The 14,117-nt window shown below is 43.7% G+C and overlaps 1 protein-coding gene and 1 long non-coding RNA gene across 3 annotated transcripts in view; one reads left to right on the top strand and one right to left on the bottom strand.

Moving 5' to 3' along the window:
* The window catches only part of LOC134546589 (uncharacterized), a 34,360-nt gene extending 20,859 nt beyond the window's left edge, over positions 1-13,501 (bottom strand). Inside the window, exons 1-2 of the long non-coding RNA XR_010079207.1 lie at positions 12,163-13,501; positions 895-965 (exon numbers count right to left, since the gene is read on the bottom strand). This is a non-coding gene — a long non-coding RNA (uncharacterized LOC134546589). The remainder of the gene's footprint in view (positions 1-894; positions 966-12,162) is intronic.
* Positions 11,434-14,117, top strand: part of OGFRL1 (opioid growth factor receptor like 1) — an 89,942-nt gene continuing 87,258 nt past the window's right edge. For both annotated transcript variants that reach the window (XM_063389457.1, XM_063389455.1), the window contains exon 1: positions 11,434-11,829. The gene's annotated coding sequence lies outside the window, so the exon portion shown is untranslated. The remainder of the gene's footprint in view (positions 11,830-14,117) is intronic.

The raw sequence follows: 14,117 nt of genomic DNA, 5'->3' as shown, positions 1-14,117 counted from the left end.
AAGAAGTCAGAAAGATGGGAAAAGTCCTACATACCCAAAGTTGAAATCCAAGTACTTTTGAAATCACCACATACCAAGGATACTCGGTTCCTGATATCCAGATGCCAAAGAAAAGGCACGTACTTGAAAGCTGAAATAAATTCTACACAGAGAATAACACAGGTATATTTGTGTGAGAAAATTTGTGTCTGGGTATCCACAGAGGTGTAAGAATATTGCCATTGCTACAACCCAGGAAACTTCCAAACTACACCAGAGCTTGCTGAGGTGTAGGCCGGGACTTCTTTTCCATTCCTAAACTCCAGGTATCTCATCTGCAGCTAACAAAGGACCCTGTTTACTCTCTTGAAGTCTTGACAGTCCTACAAAAGCTGTACTGGTGTTTCAAACACATCAAGTTGTCTACTAGTCTTCTCCACCCTTCTTTGTTACTTGATGCAGCAGCACGATGTCATTTGTCAGAGCACCAAAACTGGAGACATGCTGAATATGTGAATACCAAGGAAGTGGTTTCCTTAGCAATAACAGGCATGTGAAAGTCAAAACTTCCTTTCCTCCTCATGTGACCTTTTTCAAAGCAATTCAGCCTGGGGACAATAGGAGTGAATTCCAAACACCCACAGTGTTCCTGCATGGCTCGGCAAGGATCCGCTAAATGGCAAATTTATCTTACCTATTTATTAAGGTAAAATTATATTTCCCTTTAGATGTTCTTCTCTAGGAATTCTGTGTATTTATATGTACAGGAAAGTGCTTCTTGAAAGCAGAATTACCTAATGCCACATAAACAAATGTATAGAATATAAGTAATTTTCTTGCCATTGTGGACCAAAGCTTTTGTTATGCATAAAATTCAAGTACTTTCGGTTGTCAGGAAATAATGACAATTCTTACCAGCTTGTTTTAATAGCTGGACTTCCCTGATGACACCTCACCCATTTCATTTAAGGTGAAAATCAACACTCCTAAGGAAAAAAAAGAGAAAGGGAGATGATTTATGAAGGCAAGTAAGAGGAAGATGACATTCATCTCACCCATCCTGCATACAAGAGCAGTATCAGTCCTCTGTTGCTATTCTTATCCTATTTAGTACAGCCTTTTCTCATCCCTAAGGAGACAACAGTGATAGCCAGAAGTGCTTGCACAAAGCTGCCTGTCCAAGAATCCTGAGGTATTTTCTAAAAGTAGCAACTAAATTTAAACCTGAGCTGTCTACTGAGTTGGAGAACTATTCTCTATTTTTTTTTGAGCTAGGGAGGTGATACAGCAGGTAGTTGTCAGAAGGTCAGAGAAAATTGCTGTTGGAGCTGGAAATGGTCACTCAGCATACTTTCTGTATGATAATGTGTGACAGACTGTCTTGGATTTCAGAAGATCAAGGAAACTTCTGGTGTTGCAGTTCTCCCCAGATCTGGTGCTGCTGGACCACCCATACACATCCTGTTGCCTTGCTGCCCACTGATGGTGTCTGTATTCAAGTCTCTGGTGATTCACCAAGACAAGGGTTTAGGCCTCAAGGACCACTGATTACCATCTCACTTTTAGTCACACATGTTGTGGTTTGCTTGAGTTTTCCCCACCACTTTCAGCCTTTAGTTTTAAACTCTAGAGCATAAGTTTTCAGAAATGAATAATGCAATCTGAATAGCTGCATTTGGAGCTGGTCCCACCAGGCAGGAGAAGAAATTTGACAGGAGACAGTTCCTCTGCAGTTTTCTGTGAATCTGAGAAAGAGATGTGCTGTGGATTTGGAGCCTTAATGTCTGGAGGAAAATAGGCAAGCCATCTGCTCCCACAGGTGCTGGTGCATCGGTGCTTTGTGCCGGTTCCTCCAAGGCAAAACGTATTGTCTAGCCAAGCATTCATGTCCAACAGAGTGTGTAAGTACCTGCGGTGAGTTGTTGTATGAAATCCCAATCCACCCTTGGCAGAATGTCATACCAAGCATGTTCATGTTTAATGCCAGGAGCTATTCAACTGCTCTGCAGTATTTCTGTGGTTTCTGAAGGGGGACTGTGGTGAGGATGCTTGAAGAAGGATGCAAATGGACTCTCTGTACACGGCAGCAGCCTCTGCCTCTGATTCAGTGCCCAAGGGGGTGACCTTCAAACCAACTTTTGATAACACCCTCTTAGCCAAAGTCAGACATGATCAGAAACAGGGGCAGCTGAAGTAAAACAAACACAACTGTGGTGAACAACTGCAACGAGCCTTTCTGGATATAGGACACCTGTTCCACAGGAAACAAAGAGCAGGAAAACGAGGCCTGTGCCTCCCATGGGGGAGCAAGTGAGTAGCAGCTGGGTCACGGCTCCCATGGCACCATGGTGGTGGTGCAGCACGGAGGTGGGCTTCCTGCCATCAGGAGGCTTAGCAAGTGATGCCAGAGCCCAAAGTCCCACACTACTCAGCCTGTGTGAAGTAGGTGCACACTTGGAACACCAGGGGTGGTGAAACAAAAGGCATCTGCTCCCAGCCAGTGCCTTGACATAAGAAAGGAGTACTCAGAAAAAGGCTCCTGGATTTTTTTTTCTCGCATGGCAGAAAAGGGTCAGAAAAAGGTGTAAGAGAAGCCTAGAAAATGCTCTCTAGCAGAGGAAAGGTGGCACTGGGCTGCCCACAAGTCTCCCTCCAATAGTAACTACACAGGCTGGGTGAAAGTCAAGCTAGGCAGTACCTTGGTGCCACAGTAACATCCAGTAAACTACAGCACTACTAAACTGCTGATTTTATTACATGTTACTGCCAAAATGAGAAGTTCAGGACTTATTCAACTGTCTCTGGGTTGCTGTTCTGCATGCAGTGCTTTCCAATCTGCTGTCACCTTGGCCGGGGGTTAAGGACTGTCCCTGTGTCTGTGAAACAGAAAAGGCACGGTGACATTCTGGGATGAAGGGGGGCACGGTGGGGTTGTGGTGGGCACAGGGTTCCTGAGAGCCCTGGGAGAACATGGCACTCAGGAAAGGTTCTGCCCTCCCAGGGGAGTCACAGCAGAGCAGAGATCCCTCCAGACTCCAGCCTGCTCCACACTGGAGGGTGTCTCTCTGGGAGTTTAGAGAGGTGCAGATCAGCACAGAGAAAAAGCAGCTTTGGCCAACACTTTGCCTTCCTCACACAGCACTAGCCCACCACTATCCATGTGTCTTGCTACCAGCACTTGAAGAATTCAAATGAAATTCAAAGCCTAGAAGTCTGCCAGTGGAGAAGCAGCACTGCACATTAACCACCCCAGGTTACAGGAAGAAGCAGAGACTGGTGAAAAAGAGAACAGCAGCAAAAAAATGTGAAAGACGGGAGAGGTGTGCCTGGGGCCTGGGGGAGACTGGCACTGAGCTGCCCATGTCCGGTTACAGAGTAACCTGCTGGGCTCAGGGAATTGTTTTCCTATCAAGGACAAATTTGAATATGCAGGCTCAGTGCATTGTAATTACCCAACACAGAGCAAACTGCAAGATGTTTGTCCCATGCTGTGGGACCAGGCACTATTTACCACAATCCCACAGAAATGTCATACGATGATACTGTCAGCTACATTTATTTATTGGGTTTTCTTTATTTCTTTGTTCATGTTAAGACATGCTCTGTTTCTCTCAATGTGTCATTTAGCTCGATAACTTTAGTTGAAAAATTACTCAATAAATGTTTAAGCAAAAATCTTTCAAAGTTTTTGTCCCTTTTGGAGAAAATCTGGCCAAATACCTTTCTGTTGCTTTATAGGAGAATAATACAGTCAGGATATGCCAGCTCCTCCTGTGTAATCCAGTGGGGGTTTTTTTTCACTTAGTTTTTGCATGCTTCAGTTTTATGATTGCTCCCATGGGTCAGAATAAACCAAGATATAGAGAAAATATATTCAGCATATTTTGAAAAATAACAAGTTATATCCTCTACAGGAAATGTGGGCTGAGGCATACTATTACAAACTTTTGTCATGTCCTTTAATCTCACTTAAAAGGGCATAGTTCACCCATGCTGGTTTCTTTAGAGCATGTGCTGATAGGATTTAATTAATAAATCAGATTTCAGATTCTGTGACTACTACAAAATGTTTAGCAGCAAAGTCACTTTGACAGAGCTGCTTTTCAACATATTATCCTTCTGCTGAAAGATCTCCCAATGAATCCAGTATTTGTCTCAAACACTGAAGACAGCAATGACCTGCTATAAAAAGTTCTGTCTGGTGGTCAGAGCTTGCCATCAAGTTACTGCTACAGCAGCTCATTTGCAAGCTTGCTGAATAAAAACATGTATTAAACCATTCAGCTGATGGAAAAAAATGCAGAATTTATTCTAATTATATGTACTATGATGTTACTAGACTTCAGTTTTTCAGTTGTGTGTTTTAAAAAAACTGGCTTCTAGGAGATGGGAGTGTAAACTAAGACAGTGCTATATGCCTTTAATACAGAAATTTTCCAGCTATTCCAGCACAACAGTGCTGTCAATTTAGTGCACTTTTGAAACCTGCTATGAAACAATTATGGCAACGATGAGAGTCAAGCACATCATTCTAGAGCTGTTCCAGGTGAAATGTCCAGCAAAATGAAAAGTTGAGTGGCTGAGAATGAGGGCGGGATCCAGAGACAAGAGTGGGATGTAGAGACAAAGGTGGGATGCAGAGATGAGGGCAGGATGCAGAAGCATGGTGGGATGTGGGGGCAAGGGATGCAAAGATGAAGGTGGGATGAGCAGGCCTGGACAGACACACAGCTGATGTGAAAGGCTCTTTCACCTAACACCAGTTGTATCCTTTCTCTCAGCACAGACACACAACCTTGCCTCTTCCAGTGGATCTCTAGGCCCTTTAGTGTTTGAGAGCCATCAGGTACCAGGACAAAATTAAAAAGCATCTCTGCAGGAAAGCAAGAGCGTGTCTCCAGAACTTTCCTGATTAGCTTGAAAACATGCAATCACCCACAAAATCTATTTGCTGTCGCAGACAGCTGAAGGACACACAGAAATTCAGCATCTCCACTATTGCAACTACCAAGACCTGAAAAACAGGTTTGTGACCTGTTCTTCTGGTGTAATGGGAGGATATGATCTCCTATCTGTGGTTTCACTTGTTCTTGGTGCTCGTCACTTGATCAGGCAGATTTGGCCCTATTTCTAGTTCATTCTTCCTTTGTTCCAATCTGTTTCACAGGCAGTGTTTGGGAAAAGCACCTGCCTCTTCCAGCATCCTTTTGCATTAGCAGATCTCCGAGAACTTTACAAAATGAAAATAAATTGAAGGAATGAGGCAGATTTGGGGCAGTTGGCATGGACAGGTGATTAGGGAAGCACTGTTGATCAATGGATCACCCTTGAGAGGAGCAGATGGAAGAGCTGTCACATGAAAACAGTGTGGCAGGTTCTGGAGTGATAGCCAAGCTCCCTGAATCCTCTGTGTTTGCCACTACTGCTGAATCCCACCGAGCAGACCTCTTCTTGTGCTGTTCTTCCTACAAAGAATAAGCTACTGCTAAAACCAAACAAATGCTGCTTCAAGCAGGTGTGATTTCTATGGGGAGCCTAAACATTTCAGCCCCAGTGTGCCAATGTCATGACGTTTTGGGGGTTTCCTCCTCCAATTTTTGAAGTAACTTAAAAGCTACATTAAAAGAAAGCCATAAAATCAAGCATTCATTTTAATGTTAGAATCACAGTTGTGCTCTATAATTCTTTTTCCCTGCATGATACAATTTTTAACTACACTCCACCGGCTACACTTTAAGAAAAATGCTGATGTTTACTTTTCCTGGTAATTTACTATAGAAAATAATACTATCATGAGTGACATGTTTGATGATTTAATATTGCCAAAGTAACAATGTGATAAAATATTGTGGCATTATCTGTCTGCTTCTTATACTGTAGTTACTGTACAAATGATTTAGTGAACAGCACAGAAAACCTGAAGCTTGAAAATATCTTTTGACAAAAAAAAAGACTTCTAGCCAATGAGAAAAATGATCTCAAAAAAAAAGGCAAAGGATATGGACTAATTACTTTGTTTTCTTGTCCCACACATTCAGCTAGAAAAGAGGAGCCTTACAAAACTCATATGATAGTAGCAGCTTGTTTTGCAAACCAAAATTGTTAGTTCATGCTGTTTGATGGCATCTCCCCAATGTACATAGGGCCCTGATGCTTACAAGCTCATGCACAGTGCATCTGTTCGTGTTACACACATTCACCACCACAGAACTGTCAAAAAAAAAAGAGTAAATCATAGTTCCTGCAATACAATATTTCATGTTCTCCCCTCTCTTGTTTCTGTATTCACCTCTAGTCCAAATTTTAATTTGTAAGGGAATGATACATTTCATATTTTCTGGGCTATTCCTGGTGGAAGATGTGAAGAGCTATGGACATTTACTGTTCTCTTACAGTATTACAAATATAAATTGCTTTAAATTTAAATAATTATGTAATATCTTGTACCAGGAGGACTGCTTTGTCTCCAAAGACAATTGTTAGAAATATTTGTAATTGCAATTCTTTGCCTCTTACTACTAGATTTTTTTTTGCTTTTTGCTAATATCAATTGGCACTAAGTAAATAGTTCTGTTGTCTTTAGCAAGATAGCTTAAGGAGAAAATTCCTTTGATACCAGAAGGGCAAAACCAGGCCCTTCGTTCTTTAAACAACGATTCAAAGTCACGTTGCCCTTATTGTTGGCCTTCAGTTCTAAAGATTTTTCTCATGCCTGGCTACACTTTGACTTCATGGCTAAGGTTTCAGCTAATGATGCTATCAGACAATAGCAGAACACAATTCAAAACAGCTAGTGGAAAAATCCCTACCCTCTTCCACAGCTACTATGTTAGAGTAAAAGAAGAGCTGTGACACCACCTACTGTGAAGCAAACACATGCATTGAAGCTCTACGGCACATATCTGTACATTGACTTGCTCATTACTCTTTAGTGTTTCAAATGTAAGTTGCAAATGGTTTGGTAACAAGGCTCAAAAACAGAGCTTCTGCATCTTTTGAAAACTGGCTATGGTATTTCATTTTATTGTATTTTATTGTATTTCATTTTATGTTTTTCAGCCACAGCATTTCTCTGTAATTAACTATTGCATTTCCCATGAAGCTCACCAGAAACTATGCTGTCATGGTCAATACATCCTATCTAGTAATTTTCTTAGGGAACTCAGGTATTTTTTGTTAGCATATACTTCTCCTACTATGCTATCTGGAGGTAAACTGTGGTATTAACAACTATGGAGAGAGCAGAGAGTTACTGGTAACAGGAGGGATACATATTGCATACATCTCTGTGAGGCATTAAATTGAACCCTATCAGTCCAGATTAATATTTCTTTATAGATGAGACCTATAGTCCAAAGTCTGAAGTCTAAAAATCACTTTTGTTTAAATTGTAAAATATTATTTTCTGAATATTTTCTAATCTGTGTTAATTTTATTTTGAAATTCAGATGCAAGTCAATATTCCAGTTATTCTGATCATGTCTTTTGAAGGTTAAAGACTACATACCTCTCCCTAATTGTATCTCACCAAGTGCATAATAGAAGTACTGAATTGGACATCTGCTGCTGTCGTCTTTACCAGAGAGGCCACTTTAAAAAGCTGTCTGCTGTGCTTTCAAAGAAACCCATTGCTGTGTTCCAGCACTGAAGACAATAGTGAAGGGCAAAGATGTAACCTCTCTGGTCCAAGTGTTATATATTCACATTACATCTCCTGCAGATGAAAAAAACATCATTACAATGAAGAAGAAAATGAATTTTGGAACAGTGTATTTTTCTGAATTGTTGTTTCAGTCAGAAATGAAGTGGCAGAACTGCCCAATCGTAGTATTATTCATTAGGCAGATTCATTATGGTTGTATCTATCAGCCAACCCATATCAGATCCTCTTGTGCTAGACATTGTAAAACCAAGAGCTGTTCTGAAAGTTGGACTATGCAGACAATAATTTTGTACTGCTGAAATATGTTGCTTGGAGGGGTGCCTAGCTTTGTCACTTTTTTAGTACAAACACTTTTAGAGTAAGAAAAATGGTGTAATATTAATTTCACCCAAACCCTCAGATTATATAGGCCATGCTACACAGAAACAGAACATCAGCCAGAATGTGTTGCTTGTTTGTGACTGGAAAAAGCCAGATAAGAGACAAGTGGTCAGAGCTGCAAGTATGCTGACTGAGGGAAACATGAGGAATCAGTCTTTTTGATAGAAAATAGACTGGAAGAATGCTAGGAGTACTGAACAAATATTGAAAAAGGTATGTTCTTCCTTAAGAAAGCAGAACTTTGTCACTGCTGCTCCCAACTCTACCCTTGACTTGCTTTTCTGGTGGAAATAATATGTGAGACCATGAGTATTGGCTCAAAAGGGATCTGAGGCACATTTTTTGAGTTTGGACCAGAAGAGGCAAGAAGATATTACTTGTTTTGTCCTTAATGTTGCAGTGTGTTTGTCCTTCATTAAAAAATTAAATTACTTTGCTTTTTCTTCCTTCCAGCCTTCCAGCCAGCAGCTCCACTGCAGTTGAGATGCCATGTAGGGTAGGTACCTCTTCCTTCTGAACGCCTTGTTTAATCTACTCCTTCCCTTCTGTTCACTTTCTATTACAGTACAATAAACTCCAGGCTTTGTCCACCAGTCTGTGTGTATATATTAGATCTTCAACCTTATTGTATCTATGATGACCTCTGGGGAGAATACATCACCACTTTTTCATCTCACTACAGCAGTGAAAGAGAGTAAAACACAGTTGTTTTGTCCTTGAGCAATGGATTTGATGAGGTGGTTATCTTGGTAATTAAAAAACCTCCACCCCAAGAACTCTGAATGGCTTCTGCATTAATCACTACAAGAGCACCATTGACTTACCATGTTTGTAGGAGACATGCCCCTAAAAAGTAGACACAATTTTTTTCTAACTCAAAGAACACTTCATTTGGCAGTCTAATAGCTTTCACTCACAGATATTATAATAATAAACCGTGAGTGAAAAAAGGTAATAAATATAGGCCTGCACATCCTAAATATATGACTGAATTTTGTATGTTTACCAATATACTTTAAGTGTAAACCAGTAATGTTCAGGTCTTTACAGGCCAGCAAGGTTGGGCTAACCCAGCCTTCTGATTGTTTCATCTTGGTGTTAAAGCCTGATGAGAGTTCACCTCTGCTGGGGTTACCAGAGTCAGCCAAGCAGCAGTGCCCATGCCTGCCCTTAGTCCATGGCAGTAGTGAGATATGACCCTTACACAACCCTCTTCCCCTGGAAATGCAGATTAGGAAAGGTTTTTCTCACACTTGAAACTGTTTATGAGGAACATGGCCAATTACCCTGGGTCAGTCAGAGGTAGATCATAAAGCCAATGCAAATCACTATGTATCTGCTGTGACCAGTGTCTTACTTCACCCACATTTTGTGAAGCCGGGCTTTTGCAGGAGGGATTTCTGCACTATGGATATGAGTGATTCCAAAATTTTTGCCCTGCTCTTCTGCTGAGATTTGGGTTAATCCTTAGGTAACTATTTCAGTAAATATACTAGATTTCATTGGTCCTTCAGCATCCCTTACACCTTGTCCAACTTGAGCTGTGGGGTTTGGGGGACAGGTTTATCCTTGATGAGACATTTGTAACAGAATGGCATGGTAAGGCTGTGATGGAAATGCAAACCTTGTAAACAGTAACACCTGAACCTCTGTGCTAAAATCTGAAGACACCAGAAAAGTACCAAATCAGATCAGTAGGTCAGATCTTAATTGAGAAACAGAAATGCAGCAAAAAAAATCTAAGCCTCTGTTATGAGATGCACAGGAGGGGTGCTTGCACATTGATATTCATCTCTCAAGACTAAAGGCTGAGAAAGAAGGACCTAGTCACCCTAAGACACATGTACAGGAGAAAAATCCAAGTTAGCCAAATCTATTTTTTCTAATCGTACTATTGATGAGTCTTCACACGACATGGCGTATGGCATACAAGCAGGAATTAGCCTCTATCACTGTCGTATCTATGCTACGGGACTCCTACCATGGCAATCGTCATCAAAGGGCAAGAGTCAGATGCTCCTCCCAGGAGTTAGCCCACATGGGGAACCCACCAGTGAGCTTTTACTGCCAGCACTCATAATCTGCACCAACAACTGCAGACTACTTGTCTGCTGCCATTAGTCACTAAGGATTGAGAGCAAATATGTAAGGAGAATACAATTAAATAGATGCAAGTGGAAGGTGGGATAAAATGCAACAGGACTTTACCAAAGATATTTTGTGAAGCAAACCCAGAACCCTCTGTGAGCAGAATAAAGAGAAGGCAAGAGATTCAGCATGACTAGACCTCAGTCAGTGTTTGGTACATGATTTCACAGAACACTGTTACAGGTGAGACGCTGCAGCATGGGGAAAAGTTGGCTAAAAAGAGATGCCACAGTGGAACTGCTCCTTCACAGAAATAAGCTCCAGAAGGATCAGGCATCACACCTATGTAAAGTGTAACTGGTCATCCATGAACTAAATTAGGGACTGTACCAGTGACATTTCTTGATAGTGTGGCTGGGAGGAACAGCCAGGACAAAGATCAGGATAGCCTGAAAAAGGGTTTGCCTGAACTTGAGGACTGGAATAATGACAGAAGTTCAAGCACCAAGCAACAAGAATATGTATTTTTAAAATAAACAATAAACATATCCAGTTTTGTGGTGCACAGCTGTGATTTACAGTGTAGGACCAAATGGTGCATAATTCTGGGTCACAAAATGAGCATAACATAGTGAGAGGACTGGAGGAAGTGGCCTTAAGGTGAGACAGGGGAGATTCATATTAGATAACAGAAAAAGATTCGGGTGATCTCAAATCGTGGTAACTCCATGAGAGTCTTGGGAAAGACTGTGAGACCCCAAGGTGGCTGTTTTCACCTCTCAGTTATCATTACTATGTCTTCTGCTCACTTCTTGGGTATATAAGGGACTTAGTGTTCCCTACAATCCAAAACGGACGTAAGGACGAGTCAAGGGAGGCTTTTAGTCTCCACCAACTCCTCTCTCCGGATCCCCAGCCGGGGACGTCATACGGCTTCTTCTCAAGTCCTTTTTCCCTTCCACCCCTGCCGCCTCTCCGAACAAGTCTGAGGGCAGGCAGGCGAGGCAGGACAAGACACGACAGGACACGACAGGACACGACAGGACACGACAGGACACGACAGGACACGACAGACCGGGCCGTGCCGCCCCGCGCCGCCGGGGCCCTCAGGGACGCGCAGCCCGGACCGAGCCCCGCGCGCCCCGGGCGGCCCCGCGCGCTGCCCCCGCCGGCCGCCCCGCGCCGCGCGCCGCGCGGGGGAGGCGGGCCCGCCCTCCGGGCCGCCCCATTGGCTCCGCGCGGGACTCTCCGCGCTCCCCGGCGCCTCATTGGCCGAGGCGCCCCCTGCCCCGAGCCGATTGGCGGAGCGGCCGGGATCCCCTCCGGCGGGGGGGCGGTGCCCGGGCGGGGGCGGCCGCTCGGTCACCTGCGGCCGGGGCGGCCCCGCTCCGCTCCGCCGGCCCCGCCGGGGCGGCCGCGGCGTCACCGGGAACGGCCGGGAAAAGCCGGAGAGACAAAGAACATGGCGAGGGGAGGAGGGGTTTACGCCGCTTCAACCGCTGGGAAGGGCGCTCCGGGGGCGTACAATGCCCGCCGCGGGGCGGGCTCGCTTCCCTCCGCCCCCTTTCCCCGCCCCTGTGGCCGGGCTGGCGGGGGGCTGGGGCGGAACGGGACGGGACGGGCTGAACTGGACTGGACTGGAGATGGCCGTCGAGAGTGCGTCCGCTGTCTGCCGCAAGTTTCGCCCGGAGTGGGAAAGTTGGGCGGGACCCGCCCAGGTAAGGAGCGGGCGGGGGTCCCGGGGCACCTGCGGGCCGGGCCGCGCTCCCGCTGCGCCCGCAGCGCCCGGGCTCCGGCCGGGGCCGCAGGTGCGGCAGGACGGGGCGGCCGTGCCCGGCGGGCTCGCGGAGCTTCTGGGGTCAGGCAGCCCCTGCGTATGGAAACTTTTTAGGAACTTGGAAGGTTGTTCGCCCTGGCTGTCTCCCTGTCTGGAGAGAGCCGTCGCCGTGCGCTACCCCTCGGCACCTGGCCCAAAACCTGGCGGGACTGTCAGGGCCAAAGCGAGAAGCTCCTAAAAAACTTATTAAAATTGCGTGGAGTTATAAACCTACCTGTGGAGAGATGCCGGGACCGCAGCCCTTGTGAAAGGAAAACTCTCCCACCCGTTTCTTTCTGGCGTCTGCACAGAGCGCGGCTCTCTGCTGGTTTTTCTCAACTCTCAAATTATTCTTTAGCTCTGGTCTCGAATAAATATTGTTCATGTCAGAATGATTATGGTAGAGTTGGGAGGCCTTGGTCAGGATTTTGTTTCTTTTAGTTTGTACTGAGATGAAGACTTTGGGGTTTTTTTTTTTAATTGTATTTTTTTTTAACTTTTAAACTAATTAATGATTTGAGCATCCGGTTTGAGGGGTAACTTAAATGAATTGTACTAAGCGTTCAGCTTTTCAGCGTTTGTTTTCAGATGTCCTAAGCTGGTTAGCTGAAGTTTGAATTTTCAGAAATGTTTAGAAGTGAAGAGATAAATCACTGGGCTGCCTAAAGTCATGATTAATGCGTTCATAATTAATTCAGTTACGGTCCCGTCCCCCCATCCTCCCCCAGATTCACATCGAGGCAGCTCAATTGCATATCAAAAGCCTCTTCTCATTTTCGTTTACTAAGTTATTAGACTTTCAAACTGTTCTTGCTCCTTTTCTTCTCACTTTGCTCACACCCTCAACAATTGAAATGAAATTCTGGGGCAAGTGTCTCTGTGTACTTGCTTCAACACAAGTAATAAGGACAGCTTAGTGATAGAAAAGCCAGGAGTGTAAATAGCCATTATTTTCTATCAAAGGTTAATTAGTTATCATCTTTATATCTGCACATGTAAGTATAAAATGGGTAAAATTTGAAGGTGAAAGTGCACAGCAGCTCTGGAAGGTACTGTTACACATTGCCGCAGCTTAAAAAGAATATCTCTTTAAAATGTGTTGACATTTAATTGACCTTTGAAAGTTCATTCTGTTAATCATACTCAAAGCACTAAAGCTATGGTTGACTGATCTGGTGCTCGTACATTCAGCCGTGCTCAGCATATAAATTCTGCAGCATAATTGCTACTTATTGAGCAAGAGTTTCTTTTCTTCTCTGAAAATGAGAAAGTTTTGCTTTGCCTCCGGCTGGGTGCTACGGGTAGAGTTGTGAATCCAAATGCTTTCCTGCCATCAGTTGTTGTGGCGGGTGTGGCCTCTAGCCAGGCAAGAAATTCCTTTGCTGAAACTGTGGTTTTTTCCTTCCTGAGGCCGCGCATAGGGCAAGGTAACCTTGAAGGTTACTTCTGTATCTACTTTGAGTCAAAACACAATAGGTCACTTTGCTTTTTATGTTTTAAGCTCTTGTATGTGCCAGCTGTTTGAATGAAGAAGGCTGTTTAAAAGGGTTGATTGCAGAAGATAACTCCCCTCTCCCCCTCAAAAACTTGGCTCTTAAAGTTAAACCTAATATACCCACATTAATAAGCATGCTACCTTTTTATGGCTATTGTGCATAGCTTTGTTGTAACTCAAACTCGTACAGATACAGGCAATGGAAGTGTTACTTATGAGCTCACTGTCAAATGATCTGGGTAAAGATTAATTTTTACTGCGTTCACTTTCTGGATAGATTTGCCAATGAGGTTAATATAGTTGGTAATAGTTTTTGTGTGCCTCTTGTGTCACATCATGAATTTGTAAGTCTGCCTGTTGCCTCATGAGAAATGAGGGAAAAACTAAATATTAAATGCAATGTCAGTGGTTCCTAATACATCATTAGCTCTTTGCTGTTACCATTGAAAACTAATTAATAGCTCTTATTCTTAGTCATAAATCTACTTACAAAGTTAGAGACCTGGCATTGCTTTTGTAGTTTTCTAAGCTGTTTTGGCAGTGCTGCTTTTGTACTGGAATTCCCTTCCCCTAGCTGTGAAGACAGATGTGATGTTCAAGGTGCATTTGCAGCCGAGTAACTGCCCTGACACAGTATTGGGCTAGGCACTGTTAAAGTCCTCAGAGGGAGGGGTTGTCATCTGAGCAAGTATTTT

Source organism: Prinia subflava, chromosome 2 (assembly GCF_021018805.1).
Source record: "Prinia subflava isolate CZ2003 ecotype Zambia chromosome 2, Cam_Psub_1.2, whole genome shotgun sequence".
NCBI lineage: Eukaryota > Metazoa > Chordata > Aves > Passeriformes > Cisticolidae > Prinia > Prinia subflava.
This window is presented reverse-complemented; position numbering and strand designations above follow the sequence as displayed.